The sequence below is a fragment of the Carcharhinus amblyrhynchos genome, chromosome 16 (assembly GCF_965287045.1).
Source record: "Carcharhinus amblyrhynchos chromosome 16, sCarAmb.v2.hapA, whole genome shotgun sequence".
NCBI classification, from domain to species: domain Eukaryota; kingdom Metazoa; phylum Chordata; class Chondrichthyes; order Carcharhiniformes; family Carcharhinidae; genus Carcharhinus; species Carcharhinus amblyrhynchos.
Genome location: NC_137339.1, coordinates 2,946,099 through 2,954,747, shown reverse-complemented (window position 1 = coordinate 2,954,747; position 8,649 = coordinate 2,946,099). Strand labels below are relative to the sequence as shown.

At 50.7% G+C, this 8,649-nt stretch overlaps 1 pseudogene; it reads left to right on the top strand.

Moving 5' to 3' along the window:
* Positions 1-5,981: 5,981 nt before the first annotated feature.
* LOC145354109 (U2 spliceosomal RNA) lies at positions 5,982-6,137 on the top strand (annotated as a pseudogene).
* Positions 6,138-8,649: the final 2,512 nt, after the last annotated feature.

Genomic DNA, 8,649 nt, shown 5'->3' with positions numbered 1-8,649 from the left:
ACTGGAAAAAGTGTTTATCCAATCTGAATATTTTGCAAAATAAATTGAATGATTAAACTTTGTGACTGTGTCCAGTTTAATATTCTCACTTTCCAGTCAGGGGATTGACATTTCCGATTGCGTAATAAATAAATCAGCGAGTCACCATGAGGAACTGTTAAAACTAATTCAGCCACGCAAGCACGGTATTGGGGAGGGCCGCACTGTCAGAGGGTGAGTGCTGAGGGAGTGCCGCACTGTCAGAGGGTGAGTGCTGAGGGAGTGCCGCACTGTCAGAGGGTGAGTGCTGAGGGAGTGCCGCACTGTCAGAGGGTCAGTGCTGAGGGAGCGCCGCACTGTCAGAGGGTCAGTGCTGAGGGAGTGCCGCACTGTCAGAGGGTCAGTGCTGAGGGAGTGTTGCACTGTCAGAGGGTCAGTGCTGAGAGAGTGCCGCACTGTCAGAGGGTCAGTGCTGAGGGAGTGCCGCACTGTCAGAGGGTCAGTGCTGAGGGAGTGTTGCACTGTCAGAGGGTCAGTGCTGAGAGAGTGCCGCACTGTCAGAGGGTCAGTGCTGAGGGAGCGCCGCACTGTCAGAGGGTCAGTGCTGAGGGAGTGCCGCACTGTCAGAGGGTCAGTGCTGAGGGAGTGCCGCACTGTCAGAGGGTCAGTGCTGAGGGAGTGCCGCACTGTCAGGGGGTCAGTGCTGAGGGAGTGCCGCACTGTCAGAGGGTCAGTGTTGAGGGAGTGCCGCACTGTCAGAGGGTCAGTGCTGAGGGAGCGCCGCACTGTCAGGGGGTCAGTGCTGAGGGAGTGCCGCACTGTCAGAGGGTCAGTGCTGAGGGAGTGCCGCACTGTCAGGGGGTCAGTGCTGAGGGAGTGCCGCACTGTCAGGGGGTCAGCGCTGAGGGAGTGCCGCACTGTCAGAGGGTCAGTGCTGAGGGAGTGCCGCACTGTCAGAGGGTCAGTGCTGAGGGAGTGCCGCACTGTCAGAGGGTCAGTACTGAGGGAGTGCCACACTGTCAGAGGGTCAGTGCTGAGTGAGTGCCGCACTGTCAGAGGGTCAGTACTGAGAGAGTGCTGCACTGCCAGAGGGTCAGTGCTGAGAGAGTGCCGCACTGTCAGAGGGTCAGTGCTGAGAGAGTGCTGCACTGTCAGAGGGTCAGTGCTGAGAGAGTGTTGCACTGTCAGAGGGTCAGTGCTGAGAGAGTGCCGCACTGTCAGAGGGTCAGTGCTGAGGGAGTGCCGCACTGTCAGAGGGTCAGTGCTGAGAGAGTGCTGCACTGTCAGAGGGTCAGTGCTGAGAGAGTGCTGCACTGTCAGAGGGTCAGTGCTGAGAGAGTGCCGCACTGTCAGAGGGTCAGTGCTGAGCAAGTGCTGCACTGTCAGAGGGTCAGTGCTGAGGGAGTGCCGCACTGTCAGAGGGTCAGTGCTGAGGGAGTGCCGCACTGTCAGAGGGTCAGTACTGAGGGAGTGCCGCACTGTCAGAGGGTCAGTGCTGAGGGAGTGCCGCACTGTCAGGGGGTCAGTGCTGAGGGAGTGCCGCACTGTCAGAGGGTCAGTGCTGAGGGAGTGCCGCACTGTCAGGGGGTCAGTGCTGAGGGAGTGCCGCACTGTCAGGGGGTCAGCGCTGAGGGAGTGCCGCACTGTCAGAGGGTCAGTGCTGAGGGAGTGCCGCACTGTCAGAGGGTCAGTGCTGAGGGAGTGCCGCACTGTCAGAGGGTCAGTACTGAGGGAGTGCCACACTGTCAGAGGGTCAGTGCTGAGTGAGTGCCGCACTGTCAGAGGGTCAGTACTGAGAGAGTGCTGCACTGCCAGAGGGTCAGTGCTGAGAGAGTGCCGCACTGTCAGAGGGTCAGTGCTGAGAGAGTGCTGCACTGTCAGAGGGTCAGTGCTGAGAGAGTGTTGCACTGTCAGAGGGTCAGTGCTGAGAGAGTGCCGCACTGTCAGAGGGTCAGTGCTGAGGGAGTGCCGCACTGTCAGAGGGTCAGTGCTGAGAGAGTGCTGCACTGTCAGAGGGTCAGTGCTGAGAGAGTGCTGCACTGTCAGAGGGTCAGTGCTGAGAGAGTGCCGCACTGTCAGAGGGTCAGTGCTGAGCAAGTGCTGCACTGTCAGAGGGTCAGTGCTGAGGGAGTGCCGCACTGTCAGAGGGTCAGTGCTGAGGGAGTGCCGCACTGTCAGAGGGTCAGTACTGAGGGAGTGCCGCACTGTCAGAGGGTCAGTGCTGAGGGAGTGCCGCACTGTCAGAGGGTCAGTGCTGAGGGAGTGCCGCACTGTCAGAGGGTCAGTGCTGAGAGAGTGCCGCACTGTCAGAGGGTCAGTACTGAGGGAGTGCCGCACTGTCAGAGGGTCAGTGCTGAGAGAGTGCCGAACTGTCAGAGGGTCAGTACTGAGGGAGTGCCGCACTGTCAGAGGGTCAGTGCTGAGGGAGTGCCGCACTGTCAGAGGGTCAGTGCTGAGAGAGTGCTGCACTGCCAGAGGGTCAGTGCTGAGAGAGTGCCGCACTGTCAGAGGGTCAGTGCTGAGGGAGTGCCGCACTGTCAGAGGGTCAGTGCTGAGAGAGTGCCGCACTGTCAGAGGGTCAGTGCTGAGAGAGTGCTGCACTGTCAGAGGGTCAGTGCTGAGAGAGTGCCGCACTGTCAGAGGGTCAGTGCTGAGAGAGTGCTGCACTGTCAGAGGGTCAGTGCTGAGGGAGTGCCGCACTGTCAGAGGGTCAGTGCTGAGAGAGTGCCGCACTGTCAGAGGGTCAGTGCTGAGGGAGTGCCGCACTGTCAGAGGGTCAGTGCTGAGGGAGTGCCGCACTGTCAGAGGGTCAGTGCTGAGAGAGTGCCGCACTGTCAGAGGGTCAGTGCTGAGGGAGTGCCGCACTGTCAGAGGGTCAGTGCTGAGAGAGTGCCGCACTGTCAGAGGGTCAGTGCTGAGGGAGCGCTGCACTGTCAGAGGGTCAGTGCTGAGGGAGTGCTGCACTGTCAGAGGGTCAGTGCTGAGGGAGTGCCGCACTGTCAGAGGGTCAGTAACCGGAGAAGATGGAGAAATGACAAATCACCTTTGATGGGAGGATGTTGAGGAGGGAGGTGGGCATGGAGAAGCTGAGGAGATGGAAGGGGAGGAGGAGGAAGATGTGGCTGTGGATAGGGCCAGAATTGGCCGCATAGAAAGGGAGGCACTTATCAGATCTCCTTTCAGGGGTTACTCATGCTCTTGAGTAACCTGCACCCAGGCCGCATCTCCCCGCCCCCACCCCAGTGCACCAGTGAATGTCAGGTCAAAGAAAGAATGTGTGTCAGCATTATCCAACCATAACATCTCAGCATCTTCATAGGCAGGGGGCTGAGGCCATTGGGTAGACTCTATGGGAGAATGATGATGAGACTGCACAAACAAAGCGATGCTCCTCTGATCCTAGGCGATGTGTCTGACTCCTGCCTCACAGAGAGCTGAACGATTCCTGACAGTGGAAGCAAACACACTGGGCTTCACAAAGGTGGGCATCAGGTGCTGTAGCACCTTTAGGGTAAGTGCTCAGCTTTGCAGTTTCATCTTTCACCTGAGGAGGGCAGACTCTCCAATTACTGAAGCCCTTGGCCTCTGGAGCGCAGCAGCTGCCATCTTGAAATGGTTTCATGGGGGTGGGGGCAGTGGGGGGTAGGGGGGTGCAGGGGGAGTGGTGGCATGGTGAGGGGAGGGGGGGTGGGTGGAGGTGGGAGTAGGGGTAGATGTCCCGTCAATGAATGGGGATTGCCGAATGTTGGCTTGAGAAACACCTAACGTTCCACGACATCAGGGAACAGCCTCTCAGAATAAATGGAGAACATGGTGTCCGAATTGTCAAAGTAAATGGGGGAAATGTGGAGAGACTGGACAAGCTGTGGTTGGGGCAGGGAAAGGGAAATCTAATAGAATTGTTGTGAGGGAATTGGTGCTCTTATCATTTGTATTGGTCGAGACGGCCATCAACTGAACAAAGCAACTGGTTTGAAAAGGCGAAAAGAAATGAAACTGACCTTCCCAAAAAAAAACAAAACTTTCAAAAGCAAAACCTGTGCACAGACTGACCCTGGTGAAAAGGTATAAAAGGACCCAGATCAGTGCAAGCTGGGCAGTCATGTTGATGAGTACAATGGTACAGCACAGGCAAGTCGGAGAAGGCCGAGTTCGGATCCCGGAGCTGTGAATATGTTCCTTTTTGTGGATAACATTGATGGGTCTATCCCAGCCGTGCTGGGCTGAGGAGATACCGCGGACGTGCCCCTTTGAGGTGAAGACCAAACCTCTGGAACTCAATCGGCACAGCTGTCGGCTGGAGACCATATTGGATCCGAGGCTGAGAGGAGCTGAGATTCTTCATGAGGAAGACAGACCTTAGAAGGACTTTGCGACTGTCTGTGATCACCAAAATCTGAGTGCAGTGGGAAGCTATAAGATTTGTATTTGTTGTATCTGCAGTTTAAGATGCAGTTGATAGTTTATAATCAACCGCACTTTACTAGTTAATTCATGCTTTGCTTATATTGACTCCAGATGTTGGAGCAGGTTAATTAAGATAGTGTTTAGTGTTTGACTTGTTTGACTCTTACATAATAAAATCTCTTCCATTTTAAACTGTGCAATCTTATCATTTCATTCTTCTAGCAAATTACTGAGATTTTCTAAATAAAAGCAAATTACTGCGGGTGCTGGAATCTGAAACCAAAAGACAGAATGCTGGAAAACCTCAGCAGGTCTGGCAGCATCTGTGAGGAGAGAAAAGAGCTAATGTTTCAAGTCCAGATGACCCTTTGTCAAAGCTGTTTGATTTTCCAGAATTTTCTCTTTTGAACTGAGATTTTCCCTTTTTTTTGAAGTTCGTGAGTCTCCTCCACCAACACAATGTTCCGAATTATGAACGGTTTAAGGGACACAACCCAGGGGGTTTGGTGGGAGAATGGGTCACCAGAAAACACAGATTGAAGGCTTGACAAAGCTTCGACAAAGGACCATCTGGACTCGAAACATCTTTTCTCTCCTGACAGATGCTGCCAGACCTGCTGAGATTTTCCAGCGTTTTCCCTTTTGCTTACTGATTGAAGGTAATTGGTTTAAGAACCAGAGGAGAATTTTTATGCAGTCAATTATTATGGTCTAGAAAGGGTGGTGGAAACAGATTCAATAATCACCATCAAAATGGAAAACTGGGGTCATATTGAAGGAGAAAAATTTTCCAGCCCATGAGGATAGAGCAGGCAAGCAGGATAAATGAGGTAGCTCTTTCAAAGAGTTGGCACAGGAAAGATGGGCCGAAGTGTCTCCTTCTGCATTGTGTGTCTATACTTTTCATTTTGACTATTCATGGCTTATCCCAGTTGGCAGATTGCTTGTTGTTGACTGGGGAATCTGTTGACTAATTTCATCTGTAGTTTGCTACATTGCAGATAGATTTCTTGAGAAATGGGAGAAATGGGAATAGAGGACTTGGTAAGCATGGAGCACAGGAACAGTCGGTGAAGAAAGATACAGGGAGATGTTTGACTTGGATTGATTACCAAGTCTTATCACATTGACTAATTAGGACCTCTTTATTTCCTTGACGATTATTTTCCCTGTCATGATGCTTATTGGAGTGAAATGCTGTCATTTTTGGATATTGTTCCCCACCGTCCAAACTCTTCATGTTTCAATCTCGACATAAACAGACAGCACAGTTTGTGACCATCAGAGCCAGGTGTGATTTTTGCCTCTCACAATACAGCTACAAACTTCCCCTCCCTAACCCAATGATAGGGAGACACATCGTAGAACACTCACTGATAAAGCAGCTGAGGTAGGCTACCTAACTCAAACAAAGTTACTCTTCATCTGTGTGGTTGAGCTGTTTGTTGCTTTAACTAGTTAAACCGCTGGTGGGCGTAGATGGGGTGCCAAAGGCTCAGTAGGAAGATTCTGGGCATTGGGATAAGGTTTAGATTTCACTTTTTCTCTTTTCCCTTCTGTCCTGAGGGTTGGCATTTAAACTCAAAAATCTATTGCTAGCTTCTCAGCCTTTTGGCTAAGATCAAGTGTAGTATCGACATGCTGCACTTGGCTGAAGTCATTAGGTTACATTTTATTTGAAGCAATTTTTTTCAAATGAGATCAAGCCTTGGAGGAGGAGCTACACCTACTCCAATCAGCTTGGATCATGTAGATCAAGCCCCAGACAGGAGGTGAGAGCCCTGTCCTGTCAGCTTGGATTGGGAATGTCCCAACTTGTTGGGACTCTGAATTGGATTTGATTTGATTGGATTGAATTGGAATAAAGTATAACTATTGCTAGCTGATACTCCTTGTCAAAAGTAGCTTTAGCAAACAATCAGCTCACCCACTGAGGGGAGTGGAATGGCTCCAATGGTTTTGGGCTACGGGGGGACAACATGGGGCCTCTTGGGCTGAATGGCCTTCCTTTTGGGCAGTGATGATTCCAGAACCTTCTGTCCGTAGGTTTCAGAGGATTGTGATGGAGGTTTGATGCGGTTGCCAATCTGATGAATTCTCTCCTCTGGTTCTCTCATGTTCGCTGGGTTGAAAACTTTGACCCCACTCCCTTGTATCATGTCTTTGTGCATCACGCTTGCTGCAGACACCAGTCCCATCGACCATCTGACCTTATAAAATGTTGCGGCATTATTATTCCTGCACTGATTTTCAATGGTTTGAAACGATTCTCACCTTGCAGTCTTGGAGCTGGTGGGGGAATGACTTTGTGATCCGGGAGTGAAAGCTCTGCATCATCTACAGTCATGATGTGGAGATGCTGGCGTTACCCCAGTCACCTACAGTCACCAACAAGGTCCCCAGTGTCCCAAACAAGTCAATGTCAGGTAGGATAACACTTAGGGTGGGCCCAGGATTAAGGCTGGGATGATAAAGCTTCTGATGCCCTGTTCACTGTGGGGGACTCATTGGAAAATACACAAGCAGTGAGTGGGGAAGGAGATTGGACTTCCCAGTATATGTACAAAGTGCACGGCTTCAAGTAACTAAAACAATTTGTTCCAATTAATTAATTACCTGGTAAAGGATCTGAGTCTGTTTAAAAATATCAATTCAATAAAGCATCTGCAAAGCTGACTGCCCAAGACAGCACGCTGGAAGATTGGCTAGATCGGAAAGTCTTGTTCAGAATGTCTGTGAGGTTGAAGGTGGGTCAAGTGCGTGATATTGACTACCCGTGAGAGGCTGTTGTAAAGATCACATTGAAAAAACAAACCGGGAGAGAGAGAGAGAGACAGAGATTGGGAGAGTGAGTTAGTGAGTGAGAGAGGTTGGGAGAGTGGGGGAGGCAGAGTGTGAGACAACAAGATTGTGAGAAAGAGATTGGGAAAGAAAAATTAGAGAGGGAGTGTTTAGAAGAATTAGAGAGAGATTAAAGGGGAGAAATATTGAGAGAGATTGGGAGAACATAGAACATAGAACATTACAGCACAGAACAGGCCCTTCGGCCCACGATGTTGTGCCGACCAGTTAAAAAACAATGACCCTCTAACCTAAACCAATCCCTTTTCGTCCATGAACCTATCCACAGATCTCTGAAACGCCCCCAAACTAGGCGCATTTACAACTGCAGCAGGCAGGGCATTCCAATCCCTCACCACCCTCTGGGTAAAGAACCTACCCCTGACATCCATCCTATAACTACCCCCCCTTAATTTAAAGCCATGCCCCCTTGTGCTAGCTTTCTCCATCCGAGGAAAAAGGCTATCACTGTCCACCCTATCAAAACCTCTAATCATCTTATATGTTTCAATAAGACCCCCTCTTAGCCGCCTTCTTTCTAGCGAAAACAACCCCAAATCCCTCAGTCTCTCCTCATAGGACCTCCCCTCCATACCAGGCAACATCCTGGTAAACCTCCTCTGCACCCTCTCCAAAGCCTCCACATCCTTCCTGTAATGTGGGGACCAGAACTGCACACAGTACTCCAAGTGCGGCCGCACCAGAGTTGTGTACAGTTGCAACATGACGCTGCGACTCCTAAATTCAATCCCCCTACCAATAAACGCCAAGACACCGTATGCCTTCTTAACAACCTTATCTACTTGATTCCCAACTTTCAGGGATCTATGTACACATACACCTAGATCCCTCTGCTCATCCACACTATTCAGAGTCCTCCCGTTAGCCCTATACTCAACACATCTGTTATTCCTACCAAAGTGAATTACCTCACACTTCTCCGCATTAAACTCCATCCGCCACCTCTTGGCCCAGCTCTGCAACCTGTCTAAGTCTTCCTGCAAACTATGACACCCTTCCTCACAATCTACCACACCTCCGACTTTGGTGTCATCAGCAAATTTACTAATCCACCCAACTATACCCTCATCCAGATCATTAATAAAAATTACAAACAGCAGTGGCCCCAAAACAGATCCCTGAGGCACACCACTCATAACCGAACTCCATGACGAATATTTACCATCAACCACCACCCTCTGTCTCCTATCTGCTAGCCAATTCCTGATCCAATTTCCTAGACTACCCTTAATCCCATACATCTGCATTTTCTGCAGAAGCCTACCATGGTGAACCTTATCAAACGCCTTACTAAAATCCATGTATACCACGTCAACTGCCTTACCCCCATCCACCTCTTTGGTCACTTTCTCAAAAAACTCAATAAGGTTAGTAAGGCACGACCTACCTGCTACAAAACCA